Raw genomic sequence first — 25,982 nt, forward strand, 5'->3', positions numbered from 1 at the left:
TGAAGATTAATTCTAGTTTGCCTGAGGTTATCATGGAGAACTTTAAATTATTAAACGTGTGATGGAAAAAACTTGCAGTGTAATCTTTCTCTCTTTCTTTTTTGTTTTTGTTTTTGTAATAGCCCGAGTGGGAGGGTAATTAGCTGTAGTATGAGGAACAAAAGATAACAGGTACGGAAGTCTTGGCTCCACCAGGGACCAATTGAATGACCTTAGGTCAAGTCCATGATTTCGCTGAGCCTGACTTTCCTTGTTTGTTTGATGGAAGCATGCTTCCCTAGAAAGCATGTCAGGAAGCTAAATGAGATTTCAGATGCAAGAATGCCTAGAACACAGTACAGTGGCCGTAAATATCGTATATCCCACCCTGTTTGTAGGCTTGTTTTTCTTTTTTCTTTCTTTTTTCTCTTTATTGTGGTAAAATACACATAACATGAAATTTATCTTCTTTATTATATTTAAGTATACGATTCAGTAGTTTTAAGGATATTCACACTGGTGTGCAACCCATCTCCAGAAAGCTTTTCGTCTTGCAAAACTGAAACTCTGTCCCTGTTAAACAACTCCCTGTTCCTCCTCCCCCTGCCCCTGACAATCACCGTTCAACTTTCTGTCCCTGTGTATTTGACTCCTCCAGGTCCCTCATGTAATAGTCTTATTGCTCGTTGACGTAGTAATTAAAACTTTATCATTACAAGGAGTCTTGGCTGGGCATGATGGCTCATGTCTGTAATCCCAGCACTTTGAGAGGCTGAAGTGGGAGGATTGCTTGAGCTCAGGAGTTCGAGACCAGCCTGGGCAACATGGCAAAACCCCATCTCTCTGAAAAATACAAAAATTAGCTGGGTGTGGTGGCATGTGCCTGTAGTTCCAGCTACTTGGGAGGTGGAAGTTGCAGTGAACCAAAATCATGCCACTGCACTCCAGCCTGGGCATCAGAGCCACACCCGTCTCAAAAAGAGAAAAACCAGAAGGAGTCTTAGTACTCTATCACATGGTCATTTTTGGAGTGTTTTTGTCCTTTTTCTATGCTTTATCTCATGTCTTGCTGTGTACCACAGTAAGCACCACTTTTAAAAAATAGGTATAAATGTTTAAAGGAAATTCAGATGACTCCCCCACCTCCCACCCCCCATTTCTGCTGTCTGGTTGACTTTACCATTCGCGTCTTTCCCTGATGACCCTGGCTAGGTTGGGATACACCAGGACCAGGGTGCAGAGTTGTAGTGCCCAGGAGGACGCTTGGTGGGGTGGGTGCAGATTTTAAACCAGATCCGCTTTTTTGTCGAGTGGATCATTTTCATGGCACTGGTGCTGGTTCAGTCTCTGGTGTCTGCACCTGTGACAGGGTTTCCCTTTCATCTTCCCGATTGCTGGTGGTTATCGTTCTAAAACAGCCAAGGCACGGTGATTCTCCCTGTTGAGGGACCGCTACTTCTCTTTTGTCTCCAGTAAGATACACAAGGTCACTCTCGTTCTGTTCCCGGCTTACCGCACTGTCTCCCCAGGCTCCTCTTCCTGTGTCTGGCTGCAGCCTTTCATCACGGCACATTCCCTGGAACACTATCTCCTAACCTACTCAAGTTCGTCCTCCTGGAGGGCCCTGTCTTTTCAGGCTCAGGTCGCAGCTCTGTGAGCAGTATTTTCTTCCTCGTCCTGCATCTCCACCGTTTGCAGGCGGAGGCGGCCCCTCTGTGCCGCAGCATTTCTCAGACTCTTTTGCTCGGGAACTTAGCATGCAGCACCACATCTATTTTTATCCATCTCTGACTCTCCTGCTCTGCTGTGTCATCCTTGATGCCAAAATCTGTCTGTTTCCCCTCGCATCCTCCCAGCATGGCGCACAGTCCCTGCCAATGGGAAGTGGAAAAGCTTGGCTGCAGGACTGCGCTCTGCAAGGGAAGGTCAGAATTGAACAGAAAATGGGAATTGGCTTAATGTGTTGTTCTCAGATATCCCTTCACACTTAATTGCTTATTGAACAAAGTAGAACCCCCATGGTGATGTGCGGTTACTTATGCCTTGGAAATTGATGTATTGTGTAGTGTTGATGATGTACTTTCCTCTGTAAACTAAAAGGGGGCTGCCGAGTTACATGCTTTTAATGCCGATTTCTTCAGACTTGGCAGATGGATGTCTACCCTCAAATAGAGGTACATTTGGGATTTAATGTGACAGCTGGCATCCTTAGTCATTTATGTTGGTCAAGGTTTAAAAGGGTGTTCAACAAATTTATTTGTAGTAGCTGGTGTATACTGTCTTGGTGCTTGGAGTTACAGCGCAGTGGTGGAAAATCGAGGGCTCTGCCTGCAAGGTTACTCCTTCGCTTTTCGAGTATATTTGAGTAAGGGAAGTGTGGTAGAGAACACGCATGTTGAACGATCCATTTCCATAGCTAAGTTCGTGGCCCCTTTTTCCTCCCTGCCCTCCGGCTCATGCCCTTAGCCTCTTAAAGAAGAGTTACGGGAGAGAAACTCCTAGTAGCCTCCTGGCCATAAGGCAGGTGCTTCACTCTTCACAGGGCTGCCCCGTGTAGCTTTCATTCCCACAGCACTTTCCTTAGAAACTCTCCTCGCGGAGCACAGCACGGACGGGCCGGGAGCCGGGGCTCCCACGCCTGAGGCTGCAGTCCTCCAGGAGCCTCAGATGTGAGGCAGAGCCAGTCCCAGCTGGCATCTCCATGGCACAGATGAGGAAACACACCAGAAAGAGTTACGTAAGTTGCCTGAGTTCCTACAGTCAGTGAGCACCAAAGGCTGATGTGGGGTGCAAGGGGGAGTGATCTGCCTGAGGTACAGGCAATCAGAAGGTACACACAATAAAACTCACGAAAAGTCCATCCCCTTTTAATTATCCCCATGTACCAGCAGTAACATTCTCCTCCCTGCAAAAGGCTTCATTTGGACTAAATTCTAAATAATTGCTGTTTTTTTGTTTTGTTTTTTTTTTTTTTTTTAGAGAGGAGATCTTACTCTGTGGGCCAGGCTGGAGTACAATGGTACAATCATAGTTCATTACAGCCTCGAATTCTCCCACCTCAGCCTCACAAGTATCTGGGAATATAGGCACATGTCACCATGCGTGACTAATTTTAAAAAAAAGTTTAGAGACAGGATCTTGCTGTGTTGCTGTGTTGCCCAGGCTGGTCTCAAACTCCTGCCCCTAAGTGATCCTCTCACCTCAGCTTCCCAAGTTGCTGGGATTACAGTCACAAGCCTGGCTAGTTTTAAAGATTTCACATACATATACAGCATATATAGTATATACATATGTAAAATATACACATATATTTTCTTCAATGTAGCACATATTTATTTTATTTACTTTTTCTTTTTTTAAAGCGCTGTTGGACTTGATTTATTTCTTTTAAGTGACCATTATATTCTACCTGGAAATCCATTAGGAGCAGTCCCAGTTAACTCTGTCTCCAGTGCCTACAACCAACTGAACTGTATGTGTGCATTTTGAGAGCAAGATCCTAAGAGTTAGGACAGGTCTGGAGTTCCCTTTGGACACAGTGCTCTCCAGGAGCCCCATGGTGCTACATATTCCTGAGTTAGTCAGTTAGTTAGTTTATGTACTTGTTTATGATTATTTTGTAGAGATGGGGGTCTCGCTGTGTTGCCCAGGCTGGTCTTGAACTCCTGGCCTCAAGTGATCCTTCTAGCAGAGACTCTCGAAGTCCTGGGATTACAAGTGTGAGCCACCATGCCCAGCACCTGAGTTTAAACAGTAGCTATGAAATAGTGACAGCACAGTGTTTATAAACACTAAGAAAGTAGAACTTGAGTTACTTCAATTCTGTCATTTTATGTGACCACGTGGGGGTTTTTATATCTAACATTTAAGACAGCAAAACAGAATATGAACTGCAGGGTATGATATTTTGTTTGGTAAGCGCATATTTTAGTCTGGTACATTTTCCCTAGATTCTTACAATTGAAATTCATTCATAATTATTCATTGTTTTTAAACTGAAGACCAAGTCAAGAAAAGAAAATGTGACATTAGTGGTATGACTTAGTAGGTGTTTATACCTTTGACAGAGCATTGGTTTTGTTAGATTTCATTTATTAGTTACTTGCCAGTTAATGACATCAATATTGTATCAGTCTGTAACCAAAGGATCAAAGTTCGAGTTGCTACATAGATAGATATAAAAACCATTGAATAAATACTTGTGCTTTTTTCTCTGTTTTTGGACTATAAAATTTTTATTATTTTATTTACTGGCATGAGTAGATGCAGTTTTGTTTGTTTTTGAGACGGTGTCTCACTCTGTTGCCCAGGCTGGAGTGCAATGGTGCGACTTTGGCTCACTGCAACCTCTGCCTCCTGGGTTCAAGCGATTCTCCTGCCTCGGCCTCCCGAGTAACTGGGATTACAGGCACCTGCCACCATGCCCAGATAATTTTTGTATTTTTGTAGAGGTGGGGTTTCACCATGTTGGCTAGTCTGGTCTTGAACTCCTGACTTCAGGTGATCCACCCTCCTGGGCCTCCCAAAGTGCTGGGATTACAGGCATGAGCCACCGCGCCTGGCCTAGATGCAAGTTTAATAAGGACTATTTTTGCTGTTTGTTTCTTTGTTGGTCAATTTTATGTTCTTTATAGTTATCACTGAAAGAAATTTTGCCACATAGAGAAGGGAATTGCTTACGAAAAAAAATTCTCTTGGTGTCAAACACACTGGGGACATTACCGCCCTCAGCCATCATCACAAGAAGCCCAGCCTTGACCTGGTCTGGACCCTCCCACTGTTCCTAACCTTTGAGTGCGGCTCCTCCCATCCCATGTCATCATGTTTCTGTAGATGTAGCACTGCATCTTACAAGCCCTCAGTTTCCTCCTGTGTGAAGGGAAGGGCTTGAATGAGAGTTGTCAAGGTCTCTCCCAGTTCTGAAATCCTGTGGCTGAATGGACCCTAAGCTGTGCCCTGACCATGGTGAGGAAGGCGTTTCCATTACCTGTTGGCTCGTTATTACAGTGACTGCAGCCCCTGCCTTTTGGAGTGTCTGAGGCATGTGGGGCCCGGTTTCCTTTTGCAAAAGAAGAAACTGGCAAGACGTGGAGGTGGTCCAATGATGTGCGGTCCATTCGCCATTGCTTTAGTGCCTGCATGAGGAGCAAGGAACTTATTCCAGGTTTCCCATTGTGCTTGGAAGGAAGACGTATTCTCCATAGGCTCCAAAATTCATTTGTTTAGACATTTTAATTACATTTTTTCAATCTGTATTTTTAGCTTGTCCAATTAGTCAGTTTGATAATAGCATCAGTCTCCTGTTACAACTTTCTTGGTCCATTTGCTTGTGAATTTTGTTTTACATGTTTTCGTATAAAACATAATTTACATTTTGAGTAAAATTTAATTTTATGTAAAATAAAGTATACCACACTGGTGGTAATGTGGCTGTAATTTTTACTCTGGCCTTATACTCATTGATTATTTCCGTCTTAAACTTGGTGGTGACGTTACTATTTTAACCTTTCCTTCCTTTTTGCTCATGTTTGTGTTATACAACTACTCATAACTTTGTTTTTGATTTTTTGAGGTTGCATAAGAAAATCCCCACAGAGATCCTTTTTCATTTGATGGGGGCGCTTAAACCATTTGTTGTTGTAACTTTCTGGTAGGGTATTTTTTGTTTTATGCTTCTTATTTTTGCTTCCTTGCTGTTTTCTCAACTCTTTGGCTTGGTTGAGGAAGCTCGTTGTGGGATTACTAAGCATGTGGGGGAACTGGAAGTGAAGACATCAGTTGTCATCACGTTGACCTTGCAGAGTCTGTGGACATTCAGGCAGGTGTATCCAGAGAAGTTAAATATGCTGGTCTGGACAGAGCTTGTGGTAGACATCCAAGCTGGGGGTGAATTTGATAACCATCTGATGAGTACACTGGTGACAATTTCAGCCGTACGTGGAAAAGATGGCTCAGTGCATTGCATAAAGACCAAAGGCAGAAAACCTCAGGGATGATCTCTGTTTCAGGGTCAGGAAAAGGAGTGTGGAGGGGAGGTTGCACAGAGCCCTGAGAGCTGTGGGGGCTAACCAGGAAAGGAGGGCTGCCAGCGGCTGAGCTCAGGTGCAATGTTTATTGACTTGGACAAGAAGAAGAGAGACTTCTTTATCAATAGGGTGGAGAGAGCTTAGGGGGTCGGTTTGTGTGTGTGGGTGTCGAGGTCGATCATGTCCACTCTAAAGCTCCAGTTTGCCCCATGAAATAGGGAGGAGGCAGAGTGCTCAAAGTGAAGGGGCTGGGGTAGGGTGGAGAGTTTGAGGAAAGAGAAGGGTTGGAACAGCCAGTGTGGGCATGGGAGAGGGAGCTGTCCAAGGTCTGTGGCACGGAGAACCTAGGTGACATCAGAAAACACATGTGGGTCAATGACTGTTAGAATTGCTGTGTTGAATAATGTACTTCTGATTTTTAATCCTTTGGTGATTAAAAAAATTACAAGGAAAAGATCAGTCTGGGTCTGCTGCATTTAACTGTGTGTATAGTAGATGTAATCGCCAAGGCGGGCGGTGGGGGTAGTTGGAGGGATCGCTTTGACCTTTCTGCCACTGCAGAGACTCCTGCTGCCAATATTGAAACATTCATAAATATCTTATTAGTTTCCTGGGAACAAAGCCATGCTGCAAAGGGTATGAAAGCCTGTTTGGCAGGGATGAATGTAGGAAGGATTATATGAAAAGAGAGGAAACTGTGGGGACACAGCCTGCTTTTCTGTTTGTTTGCCTGCTTGTTTGTTTTTATGAGGGGTAGGCTCTGTGGTATCTGCATCTATATTTTAGAAGCGCTTTGCTGCTGTTCTGAGATTCACAGGGCCTTCATCTGTGTTTAAAACACTGAAAACATAAGGATAAAAACTGATTTGAAGCTTCTGACATTTTTATAATTGTTTTCAAACACAGTTAACAGCATCTTCCCTTTTACTGTTTTGGACACCTTCTGTCCGAATCCTTCTAGCTGTGGGCGAATTCGACTTTGTAATTTCTTTTTTCGCGGTGATGTCAACAAAGTCACACAGACCTAGGGGTCTAGCCCGGAGCTCTGCCATGTCCTTCTAGTTCCCTGGAGGCCCTTTGCTGGCTAGCAGCCCTTGGGTGACAGCTTGCTTTCTCTCCACATCTCTTGCCTCTCAAATCTGTTTAAGATTCTGCTTCTTAAACTGTCTGAATTAGGTGTCTCTGCAGATTTCCCTGTGGCCAACTACCTCCCAAACCAAATGCCTATGTGAGCCCACCTTGGGTGTTGTTCCTGAGGACGTCGAGGACATTTAGGCAAACACAACAAGAACAGGAAGTCGACAACGTTCCAGTTATAACTTCCTGCTGCTGCCCTTCCAGGGTGGGGCTGGGCTTCTTCCAACCCACTTTACCACCTGTCTTTGTTCAGGAAAGGCCAGAGTGTGACATTGCCTTGGAAATGGCCTGTGTAAGATGCTGGGAAGGGGGTCGAATGAGTCCGAGAAGCAGTAGGACTGGATCTGGAAGGGTTGATGAGGACTGGATGAGGTGTTGTGGGGTTGTGAGTCTTGTGTGGAGAAAAGCTGGAAAGCACAGATAGAGGTGGAGGGACCCTTCCTTACCTTTTCTCTGCGCTCTCTTCCCACCTATCTGGCTTTTTGGTTTAGTTTTTGCTTTTTAAGAAACAGGGTCTTGCTCTGTTACCCAGGCTGGAGTGCAGTGGTGCGATCGTAGCTCATTGCAGGCTCCAACTCCTGACCTCAAGCCCTCCTCCTGCTTCAGCCTCCCAAGAAGCTGGGACCACAGGCATGCACCACCACGCATGCCTTCCTTTCTTTCTTTTTTTTTTTTTTGAAGAGATGGGGTCTCACTGTGTTGCCCAGTCTGGTCTCAAACTCCTGACTTCAGGAAATCCTCTTGCCTTGGCCTCTGAAAGTGCTGGGATTACAGCCTTGAGCCACTGCTCTAGACCCCTGTCTGTTTTTATAGCTTACAGTCACTTTTGTACTTCCCATGGCTGTGTTCTGACAGTTTCATACGGTGTATACCTTGATCTGAGCTGTACACATCAAGTTGCTTGGTTTGAATATATTTCATCTTTCTGGATTGAAACCCTTTGAACAAAGAGAACAGGATTCTTGTTCATCTTTATGCAGGGAGCACTAACTGAGCAGTTTATCCACCAGAACGCTCATCACCAGGGCTCATGCACATTCAGGCTAGATGCTCCGAAACTAGATGTTCCCCGCGAATCACCCGAGGGTCATCTGCCTGTATTGTCTGACTTCTTTGAAAGGTGCTGTCCTGTGGAAGAAGTGAGGATGTGGGCTTTCTTTGCTTGACTGTCTTATCAAGTTTAATTGCAGGAAGCCATTCCTACAATTAATGACTTTATGTAATTATGTAATTAAAATGAATCATTGTTGAAGAGGAGACCGGGTGGGAAAAAAAGGATTGGGAGCATCTTGGCACATGGAAGCAGCTCTGGGGAAACTGAGAGTCTCATGCGCCTGGCTCACATGCCGCCTCCAGCTTGGATGTTAGACCAGCTGATCATTTTCCTGTTGCCTCTGGCTTATTTTGAACCCCTGCATGAAATCTGAGTTGAAGAGGAGAGAATACATTTTTTTCTTTTCACATTATAGTTAATTGCTGAAAGAAAGTTTGGTTAGGAAATTTGGAAAAAAATAGTGACTTAATCTAAAGGGGCCTTGATTTCCTCACTGGCAAAAAGGATGGATATTTGAAGGCTAAATAAATGATGCAAAAAAAAAAAAAAAATACAAGTAAACAAACACATGATGAACATAGTGCCCAGAACACTGTGGATTTTCAGGAAATGTTGTCTTCCTTATCATCAGTAAATTGGAAGGTTAACAGGGCTTGATGATTATCAGGTGCTCTGATCTCTAGTAGCCCAGAATTTTTAAAAAAGTCCTGTTTACTTAGAGGAACAATTTGTTCTCTTAGAGAGGCACAGGCGGAGTTGACCTTTGTATGCAGGTCACATTTTGGATGAATGCATTGCTGTGCTTTTGTACTAGAGTATTTCATATTCTTATTAAAATATCAGGAGGAAATGCGAAATCTCAGTACTATGATTTGCTTGCATGGGTTGATGTGTTAATTCAGCCCTTTGGATCTAAAGCTACTCTGGGCACGGCTTGTGTTTGGCTGGCACAGTGCTGAAGTGTTGAGACCGTCGTGGTAATGAGACCGAAGTGCAGGGGCTGACTCCCTCGGCAGACTGTGGGGCCCTCGGAGGACCTCCTGCAGGTGCGTGCTCTTCATGTGAGCAGGTGGTGGGGCGTCCACAATATGTGATGTATCATGATCAACACAGGTCAATCACCTGATTTGAGAAATTCTTTGAAGTTTGAGGTAGGTCATTAGTAGTATCAAAAACAGAAGGAATATTATGTGTGATTAAAGTCATGAAAGGAGCTATTATTCCTGTGAAATTTGTAGGCTTCATATTTTACTCTAACACATTTTAGACTGAGTTAAACACAGAGTACTTTTGAGGTTTAATTTAACCATTCAAAAGAATGGTTAGTTTTAGGACTGATTGCCTATTAAATTCCTGACTATTACGGGAAATAAAAAGTTTAATAGCTGAATGAAAATGGAGTCTGCACTATCTAATTTGGTTTAGACCATACTTTTTCAGATTTCAGGGGAAAATAAAGGCTGTTTTAATGTATGAATGCTCACGAATGTTTGTTTGATTCTGCAATGTTAGTTTATTTTTCCGTTAATGGGAGAATTTGAAGGTATGTTAAGCCAACCTAAGCAAATATCTATAATTTAGACCACTGCTTTTTCCTAGTCTATCTCCCCTCTTGAAGATAACTATTTAAAAATAAGATTTTCAGCTGGACATGGTGGCTCACACCTGTAATCCCAGCCCTTTGGAAGGCCAAGGCGGGTGGATCACGAGGTCAGGAGATCGAGACCATCCTGGCTAACATGGTGAAACCCTGTCTGTACTAAAAGTACGAAGAAAAAAAAATAAATAACTGAGAGTGGTGGCGGGCATCAGTAGTCCCAGTTACTGGGGAGGCTGAGGCAGGAGAATGGCATGAACCCTGGGGCGGAGCTTGCAGTGAGCTAAGATCGCGCCACTGCACTCCAGCCTGGGTGACAGAGTGAGACTCTGTCTCAAAAAATAAATGAATGAATAAATAATAGTAATACACGATTTTCATTGTCGAGCACTTGTTCGTTATAATTGTTGCTCGTTTCACTTGATCTGTATGCTGTCTACCCATACACGTGGACACATGTGCTCTGAATATGAGTTGAAAATTTTGGGCACCCAATACGGGGCAGGTGTCATGCTCGTTATTAGGATTTAATGGTCAATAGGGTGAGACTTGCAGTGTCGGAGAGATAAACAGGTGCTTGTACTATGAATGGTGGATGTTTGTGAGGAAAATATCAGTATCAAGGCAGCAAATACAGCAGCAATATTTGTGTGCCTGGTTGGATTTTCAGATAGTGGATTCTGACTAATAGAATTTGATATTTCACCTTTAAAATTTCTCATCATAGAAGTAAATCAGTAAGCTCTGCGTTGTAAAGGGACTTGAGTCCTTCCGTGATCACCCATTCCACAGAATGCTTGTTCTACACATGCACATCTCTTCTGGTTCTCACAAATTCTCCAATGATACTGCAGATTCAGTCTCTCAGACGGGTCTTGTTACTAATGATGTGCCTAACAGTTAAGCTGGTCTTTTTGGTGATAGAATTGGCCGATGTGGATAATCCTGTTAATACCCTACCTCAGCCAAGCTCAGAGGATGATATTAGATAGCATGAATCTAGTCTGAAAAGTTTTTTTTAAACCCTGCAGATGTATTCAAGTAAAAATTGAGTGTAGGGGTTTAAATAATATTGGGAAGAGCTAACATTTGTTGAGAACATACTATGTCCCTGATGCCATTAGAAACATTTTATTTCTATTAACTCCATGCTTGACTTCCATTTTGCAGGTGATGAAATTGAGGCACGGACTGATTAAATAACAAGCCTGGGGCTCACGGCAGACCCAGGAGTGCAGTGGCAGAGCTCATGCTTTTAGCCACTCTGCTTCGTCTTCGGAGGCAGGACGCTGAGCCCCATACCCGGAGACTGTTTATATACAGAGTAGTGCTAACGTGTTGTTCTAATCAGTACCCAGGAGGACATGGACGCTTTGCCTAAGGAAAGTAAAACTGAGATTCCTTATATTTGACAATAAAATAGAATCTCCACGTGGCAGGGGATAACTGCCCCCAAGATCCATTCTCTATCCCACGCCAATTGTTGCCCTGTATTCTGGCCTAATTACATGTTAGTACTCCCTCAGGCCAACTATGGGCCCAGACCTTAGTGTATAGTAACCCTCACTAGCTTGAATGCAGCATTTAAGGAAGACTTGGCAAAGGTGAATGTGTTGCTCACAGAAACAAACCAAGAGGGAGGTGAGTCCTGAGTGTGACTTGCAGGTAGAGCTATATGTAAGACCCTGCTTCACAAATAATGCCAAGTTCTGAATCTGTATCTGGTGGAATATTTCAGAACATGAGATCTGGAGCCAGACACGCTTGGCCCTGATGACACAGACACGTTGGTGAACCATGTGTTGTCATGTTTGGGGGGTTGAATCTTGGTTTAGCTATTGCGTAGCTACATGAGCCTGGGCCAGTCAGCACCTTCTTCGAGAGCGTTTCCACCTTTGTGAGTTGGTGCTTATCTAGCAGATTTGTTTAAAGGTCAATTGCTGAGCATATATTAATTACCAGGTTGGATGCCAATAATTTCTCATTGGGGACATCATGTTCTGTTCATTCAGGAATGGTGTGGCTATTATCTCAAACTCTGCCAAGACACGTACTGGTTCTCCTCTCCAGTGTCCTCTTTTATTTCATGTTTGTAGAGTACTTCCCTGAGCTGGTTCAGTTAGGAAAACAGACAGTAAACCACAGAACTAGATAACTTCAGATTATAATAAGGGCTGTTAAGAAAATAAACAGGAGACATGAGGAAAAGTTGGGATAGGGTGGGGGAAGACCAACGGGCAACTTACTGTGGAGGCGATGATTGTGTTAAGATGTGAGAAGGAGGAGGTAGAGCAGGGTGGGAGGAAGATACCAGGCAGAGAAGACAGCAAGGGCAGAGAACGGCTATGCTACCCCCTAGTCCTAGGGCAGCACAGCTGAAACTCCCCAAACATGACAACCCCACCGTTCACCAAGGCGTGTGTGTCATGGGGGAAGAGTAGATTGTTTCCTCGTAAATCCTTCATTTTACAGTTATCAAAGTGCCCTCCAAAAGTGTATTGCCTGCTCCCTTCCTATCTGGGAGCGTGGTACAGATCGGTAAGATTCCTGTTTCCCTGAACTTGAAAGGAAGGCACAATCGGGTGAGCAAGGTTCCACACAAGTTATTAGAAACTGCTAGAGAGTGCTCTTGTTTGCCCTAGAGAATTCGAATGAGCTCAATTATGTTATTGTAGAGCTTTTCTGAAGGTGTAATTGAAATATTCAGGTGTACCATCATAGGATATGCAGGTAAGATTTGTCTCATTGAAATAACACCTTTAAACTTACCAAAGGTTTTAAATGTCTTAGTCAATTAAAACAGTGCATCAGTGTTACACTGCAGGCATGGATTAGCTCCATAATATTGTGTGGAGTGCTCTTGCAGTGTTAGAGAAATGAACTAAAGTGAAATGGAATTAAAGCAGAATATAAAGACCATGAGAGTAACAACAGTGGTAACTTGAGACCCAATATATAATTTTTTTTTTGAGACAGGGTCTCACTCTGTTGCCCAGTCTGGAGTACAGTGGTGCAGTCTTGGCTCACTGCAACCTCCGTGGCTCAGGTGATCCTCCTGCCTCAGCTTCCTGAGTAGCTGGGACCACAGGCACGCATCACCACACTTGACTGATTTTTGTATGCTTTTTGTAGAGGTGGGGTTTTGCCACATTGCACCGGCTGGTCTCAAACTCCTGGACTCCAGCGATCCACCTGTCCCAGCCTCTCAAAGTGCTGGGATTACAGGCGTGAGCCACATGGCCCCAATATATATAATTTTAAGTTAAAACATTTTTGTTTATTTTTACATTTTTAAGGCATGTAAATATATTCCCTGTGTATTTTTTCATTTGTATGCCTTATGTATTTTTTTCATTTCTGAAAAACTAAACTTGAATGCCTATCGTCTTCAACCCGTGTTCGTATTTCTTTGACATACTTGACTCCTACTCGATGATGTGATACTATTTTAGAAGTGTGGTTGGGCAGAAAGGGGGAGGCATGAAAGAGATGTAGAAGTCACATGTTTCAACATGTACCTGGGATTTGTTTTAATCAAGGATGTTAAGACCTGCAGACACAGAAAGCGGCATCAGCAAGAAGTTTGTACTCGCAGTTCCCTAGAAACACGAGGCTGGCACACCACGCAGGGCCACACACGGAAGCTCCAGGTGGCTTAGGAAGTGTGGACAGTGGCCTTCCCTGTGGTTTCCATGGGAAGGGCAAGGTGGGGTGAGCAAGTTTGGAATTGGCTGGTATGGGTAATTTCAGTGAACTCTGGGCATGCGGGCTGCTCTGGTGGTGTGGCATCTGGCTTTGGGATGATCAGGGAAGGCTTGATGAATGAGGGTTTCTTAAGGGAGGCAGTTGGGAGGCACAGCACAAACTTTGGATCAGTTGGTTTGCATGTGAAAGACATATTCCCTGGCAAGTTGTTTGCTGTTTCTAGGAATTAGCCCTAAAATGGGCTGTCCCCTCCCAGGGTCAGTGAGGCCTCAGGGGCCAGAGCATTAGGGTCCAGAAAATAAGAAAACATAGTTATTAAACTATAATATGTTATGGGAAGGCTTCTGTTATTTATAATCAAATGGAGACAAGACACACATCCGTGGATAACTTGTAATGGAAGGTAGCATAAAGCTCAACGCTGAAGGGCGGGGTAATTTTCCCAGACTTCAGGGAAGGGAGATTCGTCCCCTGGGGCTCTGAGGAGATGTCTTACTGGATGGTAGAACAGCCCAGGGTTTTCTGGAAAGGAGTAGGACTAGAAGAAAGGAGGGTGAGTTCAGGACACAGAAAGACATGTGTGTCTGAAGCAGAGGTTTGCACTGGAGGGGGAGCAACCATTGGAAAGACATGGCGTGGAAGCAAATGTTGCACCCTTTAATTACAGGATGGGGAGCTCAAGAGAGGCGTTGTGAATTTATTAACAATGCAAATTCAGATCCCATACCCCGGCTTCGCTTCCAAACTCTGTTAGTTAAAAAGCAACCCTCTGGAGTAATGTCAAGCGCCTCAAAAATAAATTCTCAAATGCTGGCTATGATTTGGATCACGGGGTGTTTTTAAACATGCTGTGTGGCATGTCAGACAGCAGTCATGTGCCATTGTGGATAGATTCAGGCAATTAGGAGGTGTGATGTGGGGAGGGTTTCCAATAGGCCGTGATGACACTGGCAGTGAAAAAGGAGAAATAAACGGGAGATGTTTGGCTACATAGTTTAATTCAGATAAATCCTCGTTGAGCCTCGTTATAAGCTCATCATCAATCATTGGGAAAATGAATTTTCTGTCAAGTATTGAAGCTTAGAATGCAGCCAGTGGGCATGCGTTCTTTTTTTCTGTGGAGGGCATCTGTTATTGTTGTCTGATTCCCACAGGGGACTAGAAACCAGTGAAAGTGATTCCGAGTCTGGGGTAGGGCAGACGGCAGTGTGAAGCATGCCTCTGTCACTTGCTTTTTGGGTGATACAGGGCAAGTTAACTTTTTAAGCTGCTAATAGTAGCTACAAATAGTAACTGCTATGATAACATTCAGAAGAACAGTGGTAGCGGGTGAATCCTCTACCTGGAACACTGACGAATTCACTCCTACTTGTCCTTTGGACTCAGATGTGACTGCGTGTGCGCGTCGTATCACCTGCTTGTTATGGCTGTCGTACTTGGCACTGCACAGCGTCATGGCCTGCGTGCCGTGCTCTAGACTCACACACCTGGAGGCTGGCATTGTGTGGGTTCTGGGGGCAGAATGTCCAGGACTGCGCACGTGGGATCAGTGTACTGCCTGGGTGGAAGCGCCTCTCTGATGTTGGGTCTAGAAGAGACATGAGCTGTCCCCTGGCTTCACTCCTCACCCCTCCCTGTACAGTTCAAACAGCGACTTACGCAAAGTTGTGTGATGAGTTGGTGACAGCTCAGCCAGACTCGGCCTGGTTGCCCCGTGCAGCATCGAGACCAAGTCCGAGGCGCCTTCTGTAGAAATGCACACTGGTTGAGAAGAAATCAATGACTTACCCAAGCAGAGCAGCCTGTTAGAGAGCGGAATGAAAAGGGAAGTAGTCCTGCAGTTCGTGAGGTGGGAAGGGGTGGCCGGCATGCTGACAGGGAGCGAAGCCGTGAAGCAGCGTTCGTACAGAACTTTCTAGCTGCAGGAGGTGTGCTGAGATGGGAATTTGCTTTCTGGGTGAGACGCTCGGTACTGGTGCTACCCTTGGGCGTTTGGAGGATCCAAATCCACAAGAACTCAGCCTCCATTTGCACCTGGGGCGAGGACAAGACCTCATGTGCTCAGTAGAAAGAAATACCTCCCTCTTGGAAGGAGTAAGATGTTGGAAAAATAATTAAACACTCTGGATATTTTCTCTTGTGGATCTTTCAGAGTTTGATCAGGTGCCACACACTCTGATGCTGAAAAGGATAGTCATACAGTCAATTGTGAAGAAAATTAAAGTCCGGATAAAGCTGGAATACTTAGTGGCAAGTTTGCTGTAGCATGTGACTCTGAGCCTGTTGCCAGCGTTCGGTAGGTAGAGGCGTAAAGATGTGCGTGCATACACACTGGGTGCAAGATAGCAGCTCAGAGCCAAACAAGGCGTGTAGATCTTTAAAAAAACTTCTCCAGTAGGATTTTGGGACTGTCCTTTGTTGATGATTATCCAAATGTTTACAAGCATCGTGAAGTAACATTCTCTATCTGAACTCCTCGAGCTGTAAGAGATGATTCTATCATGTCCATGGGTATGCAATGCACTAGAGAGAGCGTGTTGGAAGGAACCCAGTGGGGATTTGTAGTCTGCTTCCCTCTGCCTCGTTCCAATGCAGAATTGTTCATTGGTACTTTCTTGCCCCGCTGCCCTGCTACCCCAGTCCAGTTTTGCATTGAATACTGTCAGTATTCAGTATTGTCTATATAAATGGTATGAGGATTAGGTATTATACTGATAGAATTATTTGTGGATTGGTAATTGGTATAGGATTTGGAAGAGATAGAACTGAATGGTACCCTATTATTTAAAAATCATTTTTCATCTAACATCTATTTATGTTTTTTCAGAAGTTGTAGTTATTTATTGAGAACAATTTTTAAAAATCTTCCCTTTCCTTTTTTTTTTTTTTTAAAAAAAAAGAAGTGGCCGGGCGCGGTGGCTCAAGCCTGTAATCCCAGCACTTTGGGAGGCAGAGACGGGCGGATCACGAGGTCAGGAGATCGAGACCATCCTGGTGAACACAGTGAAACCCCGTCTCTACTAAAAAAATACAAAAATAACTAGCCGGGCGAGGTGGCGGGCGCCTGTAGTCCCAGCTACTCGGGAGGCTGAGGCAGGAGAATGGCGTAAACCCGGGAGGCGGAGCTTGCAGTGAGCTGAGATCCGGCCACTGCACTCCAGCCTGGGCGACAGAGCCAGACTCCATCTCAAAAAAAAAAAAAAAAAAAAAAGTATACAGTGTTCAGACAGAGTCACTTTATAGTGTGATGGGAAAGGTCACATGTAATGATCTGTGGTCCCCTTGCTAGTAAGTGCATGTCCCTAAACCAGGCTATTGTTCTCATTACTTCTAAATCTTTGCTTGGGGTCAGTCGGCTTGAGGCCATCGGACACTATTAACTTTGGTCTGTATTCTCAGAATTGTATTTTTTTTAGTGAGAATTTACAGTTATTGTTTAGTTGTTGGAGAAATTACTGCTCTTACCCATCTTCCTCTTTCTTATGTGAGATAACTTGATAGTAGTCACTTTACTAAAAATAGTGTATATGTTGGTTTTAGAATTATTGGATTGAATGGGTCTGAAATTGCTTTGACTCCAGTCTCAAGTTTGCAGATGATAAAACTTCTATTAGATTTGTTAAGTAGGATTTGTTTTTTCGGGGGGGGTGGTGGTGGTGGTCACAACCCATTGGAAATGCCTGTTAATCAATCTCTCTCTCTCTCTCTCTCACGAGATCTATTGATGTATACCCTTTATTCTTCCAGTTTCTTTTCTCAAAACCGCATAAACCCGCTTGATTTATTTTTCCTTTTATAAGACCATTATTTTCTTTCTTGCTTTTCATATAACCTTAATGTCTGATATTAGTTTTAAAGCCTGATTAGTAAAATCATTTTGTGTTTTATAACTGGTTATACATGTTCAAGTCACCTTCACACGTATAATTTAACTTCATAGACTTAAAACACAATCTGATGTAAGTACCTTCACTTTTATCACACGCTTAACCCTTTATATTTTTTGTTCTCAGTGTATCTGACCTAGAGACTCTATCTCTCTAGAGATATTATAGTTCTGAATCTGTATCCAGAAGGACGTACACATCCCTGTTTTGCACACATCTGCAGTTCTGGTGGACATTACCTGGAAAGCCTACTCACTCATTTCCCTTTCAAAACTGTTGCCAGCTGGCTACCATGCTGATGGCTCTACATGACTTAATATTATTATATACAATATATGCTATATCATATTCTGTGGTAATATTAAATATCACTAACAAGGTATTATTAATATCAGACATATTCTTGCCTTCCTTTGTATTCTCCTGTACAGGCATTCTTTCCTGCTCTAGAATTATAAATTAACTGCAACTTCACAAGACCTGTGAAAGAGAAAGGAAAAATGGTGGCCTCCAGGGCAGAGTATAGAGATAGAGGTGTGGAAAAGTCAAGCAGCTTCTCCAAGCTGATGCTGGGATTAGACACCAGTTTTCCATGTCCCCGACCAGGCTTTGGTTGTTTTGAGGAAATTGGATCTAACAAGTGTTTGGTTACAGCTTCCTATAAAGGACAGTTACGTTTAGCTTTGTTGAAAATCCAATTGTGTGTTTCTCCGAGATAATACCTAATGATGAGAGAGCTGTTCCGCTCTGCCTGCTGAAAGTTGTTGGTTTTCTAGTTGAGTGGGACTTATCTGAGGGGAGCTGACAGATTTTTAGCTCCTGATTCTAGGTCATTCATTTCTATGGATGCTATAATGGGTACATGCTTTTTTTGTCATGCCTCAGACACAAACCATTAATATTTCTGCTCTTTCCTATTTATGCAACGTATAGAATAGTCCCAGTTTGACTCCCTTACAGGGTGGACTGGGGCCAGATGTACCACCTGGCTGACCTCATGTATGGAAACCAGGAGGCCATGTCTTGGACGTTTGCTTATTTCAGAAAAAGGCATCAAGGCAGATCTGCCCGCCAGTTTTGTGCCAGATGTGCTCAGTTTGAAACCTTTGAAACTGGAAATATTCATGAGACAGAGTTCTGGCCGGTGAGATGGTTGCTGAGGGCATCTGAGGAAGCTCCACTTCCCAGATTGAGCTGCCCAGTTCTCCGTTTCTTCTCATGTGGAACACGGCTGTAGATCTAAAGGGGAGCAGCAACTGTGACACCGTGACACTTTAATCCCGAAGTGCTGGGATTATAGGTGTGAGCCACCATGCCTGGCCTGAAGGTTATTTTAGACAATATTTTAAATAATTTTGTACATGAAACAAAGTTTGTATACATTGAACCATCAGAAAGCAAAGGTGTCATGTCAGTGCTCAAAAAGGTTTGGATTTTGGAGCATTTCAAATTTCGGATTAGGGATATTTAACCTGTGTGTGTATATATACAGTACAGTTCTATATATGTGTAATATATATATTATATATATAAAATAACTTATTTTATATATAAAACTTATAAATAGGAAACTAAATATGTGTATGTATATCTATATATCTCTATATAAATTTTGGTAAGAAATAATATTGTGTAGGGGAGATATTACCTTACCAAGAGCCAGAACATGTATAAAATTACTGTAAATTAATGTGATATTGGTTGGGAATTGACAAAGGTATTCATAAAACTAAATACATGCCAATATATTGAAGAGTGATATCTCAGTTAAACGGAGTGGATAATTGTGCTGGTACCATTCTTTGTGTGTGTATGTGTGTGTGTGTTTTGTTATTGTCGTTTTTTTGAGAAGAAGTTTTTGCTCTGTCACCCAGGCTGGAGTGTAGTGGTGTGATCTTGGCTCACTGCAGCCTCCACCTCCCAGGTTCCAGCAATTCTCCTGCCCCAGCCTCCTGAGTAGCTGGGATTATAGGCATGTGCCACCATGCCCGGCTAATTTTTGTATTTTTAGTAGACAGAGGGTTTCACCATGTTGGCCAGGCTGGTCCCGAACTCCTGACCTCAGGTGATCCTCCCTCCTTGGCCTCCCAAAGTACTAGGATTGCAGGTGTCAGCCACTGCGCCAGGCTGTGCTGGTACCATTTTTAAATAAGTGGTTGTGTGTCAGGATGAAGTCAGAACTGAATTCTATCTTTTATCATATATGAAAATAAATTCTGATTGCAGAAATTAAAGACTGATGTAAAAAAATCAGTAAAGACAGTCTTAGCCATTATATATATAATGAGGTTGGGGAAGAACTTCTTAATACTAATCCAAGGTGCTATAAATATTTTGGAACATGTCCAATGTCCAATACCTCTTTGTATGTCAAAGGTGCCGTTAAAAACTTGATATACAAATAAGTGATCTAGAAAACTACTAAATGTAAACTACATAATATAAAATAGAGTTAACGGACAGTTCCAAGAGGCTTTGCAAAGGGACACTGGAAAGATCAACAAACCAGTGGGAAAATGGGCCAAGTGTATGAGGAGATGACATGGCTCACAAATGTATGAAAATATATTCATCTTGATTAGCAGTCAAGTTAATGCAAATTAATGTGACAGTGATGTCTTACTTGACATAAGACTGAGTACTGTAAAAAAAACTGTTAATATCTGTTGCTGGCTGGAATATGCATGCAAATAATACTCCAACACATTGCTGCTAGAAATGTGAAGTTTTAAAATCCTTTTAGCATGTTATCTACTATATATTAAAATTTATGCTCCTCTAGGAACAGAAACAAGACATTAGGTAGAAACTTAGGAAATCTGAATACAGTGTGGACTGTAGTTTAATTTTTAACAACCATGTGACCCTCAGACTCATTAATTCCACTTCAGGACAATTGATCTCAAATAATCAAACTCATCAGTATTCATGGACATATGAACATGGATCTTCATTGAGAAATGTCTTATAGTATACAAAGCCTGGAAATAAAGTAATTGCTCATCATAGAAGAATGACTGAATAAATCATGGAATATTATATCACCATTAAAAAGGATGAATAAGAATTAGTACAATTGGCTTGCAAGAATTTTGCAATATTGTTGAGAAAGAAAAAAAATTCAGAAAATGGCATAACGTCTCATACTTGTGGAACATTGGCAACCCTCTATGTGTAAATATGTGTGTTGAGACATCTATGTAAGATTGTATAAACTTGGAGAAAAGTCTAGAAACGTATATAGGTTGTTATTAAAATAACCACATGTAAATCACTTACATATTTGTATTAGATGATGCATATATCCACATAAGCAGATTTTCTGGAAGCTAATGGTATTTACACTTCAAGATGTCTGCCCCAGGGCCCCAGAAGGTACCCTGCCAGTGTCAACATGGCCAATTATTTTTGTATAATTTAATAGACTTGAACCTTGCTTGCGGTAAGAACACAATGTCTTTTCACCCAAACTTCCCCCTCTCTCATCCTTCTTCTGTTAGGAGGCATGTTTTGGGGACCTGGGTAAGGGAAAGTTGAGTTGGAGATAACATTTTGTTGGATTTAGAGATGTATTTACATGGTGTGCAGTCACTTTTGTGAACAGGTAAATTATTAGTTCTCCCAGCATAGAAATAAGGAACAGAAATATTCTTCCTGGCCACTTCTGCACCTAAGATTATTATATGGTGTAGCATTTCTAGAAGCATCAAAATATCAGTGTGGTATGTTATACTTGAAGTATGTGAGTCATATTGGAGAGACAGTGTTTGAAATGTGTGGAGTCAGAAGCTAGATTTTAAGTTTCACTTACGAAGGAAATTTCATAGCAATTCCTCTAAACTTGACAACGATCATAAAAATTTACCTGACATATGTTGATAAGTTGTGGAGCTGAAAGAAGCTTTACCAAAAGATCAATTAAAAATAATTGATCAATTATAGCTAGAGGAAAGAATGAATTCTCTGTTCTTTCTATACAAACTATTTACAAAATTTTCTAAGAAACTATCCACACAAATAAAATTAAAAATATGGAGGGGGAAGTATTATAGACTATTAATATTAATATTATAGTATTTAATAAAAATAGTATGTTTTCTGGATAAAGTGATATATTTTTCAGCCTTCATGAATTTGTAATGTGTTGTGATTTTTTTCATTATAAGTAAACTTCTCTTCTGTGCCCAATTTTGTTTTTGTAACACTGTATTTTTCTTAAAGCAAGATTCCCAAATTGTATACATGTTGTATACAAATTGCATCCAGTCCCCACAACATTTAATATTCTCCTCTGATTTCTGGGTAAACCAATGAGTAAATGAAATGAAAAGATGACTAAACATTTTAGAATTACTTAGGAATGAATTATAGTACTTTGTGTTTTTAAATTAAATGGCTATAAGTGAATATGCAAGAACCAAATGCAATAAGGCTATTACAGTTCTAAGGCTAAACATCGCTTCTCTGAAGATCCTTATTAGATCATTGATGAAGAACTGGAACTTCATCTGGCGCAGGCCCCCAGTTGTTTACTTTGCAGAAAACACTGCTATGCTGGCTGGCCAGTAGAGGGCACTGTGCTGTTGGTCTGAGTTGTACAGCGAGCGTTCCACCTGCAAGGCGTGGAGAGGTGGTTAAGATGATAAATATTTTATGTGACCAGCCTAGAGCTCACAGTACAAGACAAGAAATTGCTTTCTCTCTCTGACGCTCTGCCTTTGTCTGTCCCCGTGGTCTGTCTCTAACACTCTCTTTCTTACACACACACACACACACACACACACACACACAGAATGTTGAAATAAAGGATGGATTACAGATTGTACACTTTGGGTAGACATGAATAGAGAAAAGCTTGTTAGAGAAGATGACCCCTTGGACTGTTGGCTCAGAAGAGGGGAAGGATGTGGTTTGATGAAAAGAAGAAAGAAAGATGTTCTAGGAATTTGGTGGAGGATGAAAGGAAGCAAGAGAACTTAGTAAGAGCAAATACTTTTTAGAATAAAGTGATTTCCATTTAAAGGGGAAGAACTGGACTCTTTGATTTCCCTGTGGGTTGAGTTTTAGGGTAAAGACTCCTGTGCTGAAAGCCAGCCTGCTCATCTCAAAGGAATACATACAAATGTTGCACTCTGAGTGCTGTACTCATGTTTGTTTCTTGTTAGACTCTCATGGGGCAGATGACAGTTTCCCCTTCTTTTATCCATGATCTAGGTGTCAGTTGCCCCTGGCAAAAAGAAGTGATCGTGGGGAGTGATAGCAGATATGAGTAGTTACTAGTTCTTTTGTGGTGGAAGCAGTATAGAAACAAATTGGGTCTTTAGTCTGATTTCATGTTCTAAAAAAAGCTCCTTATGTATGACCAGTCCTAAACTTAGCTAAAAGAATGGGCTGTCCCTTGACAGTTATATCTGGATACTACTTTTTTATATTAAAATATTATTAAAATAACACATGTAGGTAGTTAAAAGTTCAAATAGTTTAGAAGTGCTTATCATGAAAATCGATAATCTCCTGCCGCTCTGTGCCATCCCAGTCGTGTTCCACCAAAGGCAACCACTTTGAACTCTTTGTGTTTTTAATTCTTTTGAAGGTTTCTACCATACTTCAAAATTAAGTTTAGAAATGTGGTTTTCTCTACATTGTAAAATACAGTTTAGAAATGATCTCTCTGAACTCTCTTATAGATGCAGATTTCAGTTCTTTACTTCAGATCCAAGTAGTGAGGCAGTATATCCTGTTTGCCTCTTTTCTAGTATAACTTGCTTTTCCTGCCTTATTCTTCTCCTTAAACAATTTTTTTTGCATATTAATTTTTATCTTTTTCATCAGATCAATACACATTTATATTATAAAACCTCTATGTATATTTTAAAATAAATATGCCAGAATAATCTCTTAGTTTTACCCCTTCCCCTCCGCAGCCCGCCATCTTCTTGCCAGATGAACTGGCTGCCCTGTCAATGTGTTGCTGTAAAGTGGTCATCTTAGAACTTTCTCACTGCTTTCTTGATATTTAGACCCTGTTGGGGAGTGGGGTGGGGGGCTGTTTCTTGATTACTGTTTTGTATTGTTGAAGAACATCTTGCAATAAGAGGCTTCCTGAAAAAACTTATGTGAAAAGTAGATTTGAGTGTCTTGATAGCTTGGCTGGGTATAGAAATCTAAAGTGTCACTTTAGTGGTCTGTGTTGCTATTAAGAGACTCAATTTCATCTTGATTGTTTTCTCTTTATAAATAGGCTCTTTTTAATGTCTTTATGTTTTAGAAATAGTATTCTATAAAGAAAAATATTTAGTATTCTATAATGAAAAATTTTGGTATGTGTCTCTTATTGTTTTGGATACTTGGCGTACCCTTTCAATCAGAAACCTTTTTTCTTAGAGTTCTAGGAACCTTTTCTGTATAACTTGTTAATATTATCTTTCTCTGGTTTCTGTGGAACTCTTAATAGTTGGATATTGGCCTCGTATTTGTACTATTAAGTCTCTTTTATTTTGCATCTTGTTTTTTTTTGGTTTTACTTTCTGGGAAATTTGCTTAGCTTTATTTTTCACTTCCTTTTTTTGGCAATATTTTAGTTATGCTAGCATACTTCCAATTGCCAATAGCTATTTTATTCTGTTTCCTTTTTAGAAATACCATCTTATTCTTGTTTTATGTGAATGTGTTATCATCTTATGACTCCGAGGATATTAGCATTAGCATTACTCCAAACTCTAAAATATTCTTTTAAAGTTTGCTTTACTGTTTCCTCAGGTCTCCCCTTTCTTCTGTATTCATTTAAAAATCTCTTTTTCGTGGTGGAGGCTTTCTACACACATTTGATAATTTTCAAAGAGGAAGTGTAGCAGGATGATGGGGTGCTCTGTGAGTGCAGGCCAGATAGCAAGCCTCACTTCTCAATGAAGGACTTTTAGATATGAGTGTATGAGGTTTGTATGGGTGCCCTGAGAATACTCCTTGCTGTGGGTGTAGCAGCCTGGCTGTGTAAGATTTCGGTGTAAGCAGAAGAAGGGGGCTTGTGAGAGAGGAACCATGTTTCTTTTATGAAGGCTTTTGCTTTGAACTCTTTATAGTTTATCTTGTGCGGTTCCTCCAGACTAGCCCTGATTTCCTGTGTGAGCTCCTCTGTGTATGGACTTCAAATACCTCCCTTTGCTTTCTATGCTTGCCGCAGACCCTTTGCCATCATTGGTGTCTCATGAGTCTCCTGAGCTCTGCAGGCTGAAGCTGTTCCCCTCCTGTCCACAGGCTCCCCTGTCTCCAATGCACTGGGCTTGTGCCTGCCTCTGCCCTACCTAATATATGATCGTGATAGTGAAGTTTCTGTGTCAACTCGACAGGGCTATGGGGTGCCCAGGCATCCGGTTGAACACTATTCTGAGTGTCTGCGAGGGCATTTCTGGATGAGGTTAGCATCTGCATCAGTAGAGTGAGGAAAGCAGGTGGCCTCCCTCGTGCGGGCGGAATCAAACAGTTGAAGTCCTGACCAGAGCAACCTCTGCCGAGTAAGCGGGAGCTCCTCCTGCCCGACACCCGTCAAACTGGCACATTAGCTTTTCCCGCCTTCAGAGCTACTGAAACAATGGTTCTTCCTGAGTCTCCAACCCGCCGGCCTTTGGACTGGAAACATACCACTGGCTGTCTTGCCCATTCCCACTGCTGGGGGGTTTGCCAGACTCCATAGTTGTGTGAGCCAATCCCTTATCATAAATCTCTACGTGGCTCCTAGTGGCTCTGTTTCTCTGACATAATGACACTCTTATGAAACTGAATTATTATTTTAAAAATGGATTGACGTATCTTCTGAGAACCCATTTGTGAAGGTAGAGCCTGTTCTTCCTGCCTCGCAGACCAGGGCCCTTCATTAGGCGGCAGCCCCTCTTGTGGGCTTCTCTCTCACTGCAGCTCGTACTCAGAAGGCGTCTTGGAGGCACGTTCAGCTTGTCTGGCAAAAGCAGAAAGAAGTCTATTTTCGAAAAAAGACAACCCCACATCTTAGCTAATGATTCCATTCCTAGTTGTGTGTGTGTGTGTGTGTTTTAAACTGACTGCATATTTTTACATTCTTTTCTAGTGTGGTAGGGGTGTCCCTGTAGGCAGAAGTGGTAAATGTGTTTTCATTTTATAATTGTCAGTCTGATCTAAAAGCCAGGCAGCCTTTAGATCGGGTCTTTACTCCTGTTAGAATCTTGCACATACAGACTGACGTACTCATGTCTCTATGTTAGATTTCAGTTAGACACCTTCATGGATGGGTCCACTTGATGAAAATGTGAGCTGTACACTTTGGTTTTGTGCACTTTGCAATATATGCATGATAGTCATAAAAATGTCAGTTAGAATAAAGTTTGACAATGATGTGAGCAATCCAGAAAGATAGAAATAATATATCTCACCCCAGATTTTTAACTCTACAACATGAAGGCCTGATAGATATGGCTTTCTACCCAGACCTAAATGAAACATTTGTGCTTTCCGTACTGGAGGTCTCTGTGTACCAGCCATCTCAGCTCCGGATGTTCTCCCAGCTTCACCACTTCTGTTTAGCTTTCCATCCAGATCTTGTTTGATGTTTTAGTTCCTGAACCCCG

The 25,982-nt window shown here is 42.1% G+C and overlaps 1 protein-coding gene across 3 annotated transcripts in view; it reads left to right on the top strand.

Annotated features, from left to right (window-relative positions):
- ATP8A2 (ATPase phospholipid transporting 8A2) overlaps nt 1-25,982 on the top strand; it is a 636,199-nt gene that overhangs the window by 110,841 nt on the left and 499,376 nt on the right. The window contains exon 1 of one of the 3 annotated variants that reach the window (XM_037986898.2): nt 9,142-9,242. The exons of the other annotated variants lie outside the window; for them this stretch is intronic. The gene's annotated coding sequence lies outside the window, so the exon portion shown is untranslated. Of the gene's footprint in view, nt 1-9,141; nt 9,243-25,982 lie in introns of those variants that run through there. 3 annotated transcript variants of the gene reach the window in all.

Source organism: Chlorocebus sabaeus, chromosome 3, assembly GCF_047675955.1.
Source record: "Chlorocebus sabaeus isolate Y175 chromosome 3, mChlSab1.0.hap1, whole genome shotgun sequence".
In the NCBI taxonomy this organism is placed as follows: Eukaryota; Metazoa; Chordata; class Mammalia; order Primates; family Cercopithecidae; genus Chlorocebus; species Chlorocebus sabaeus.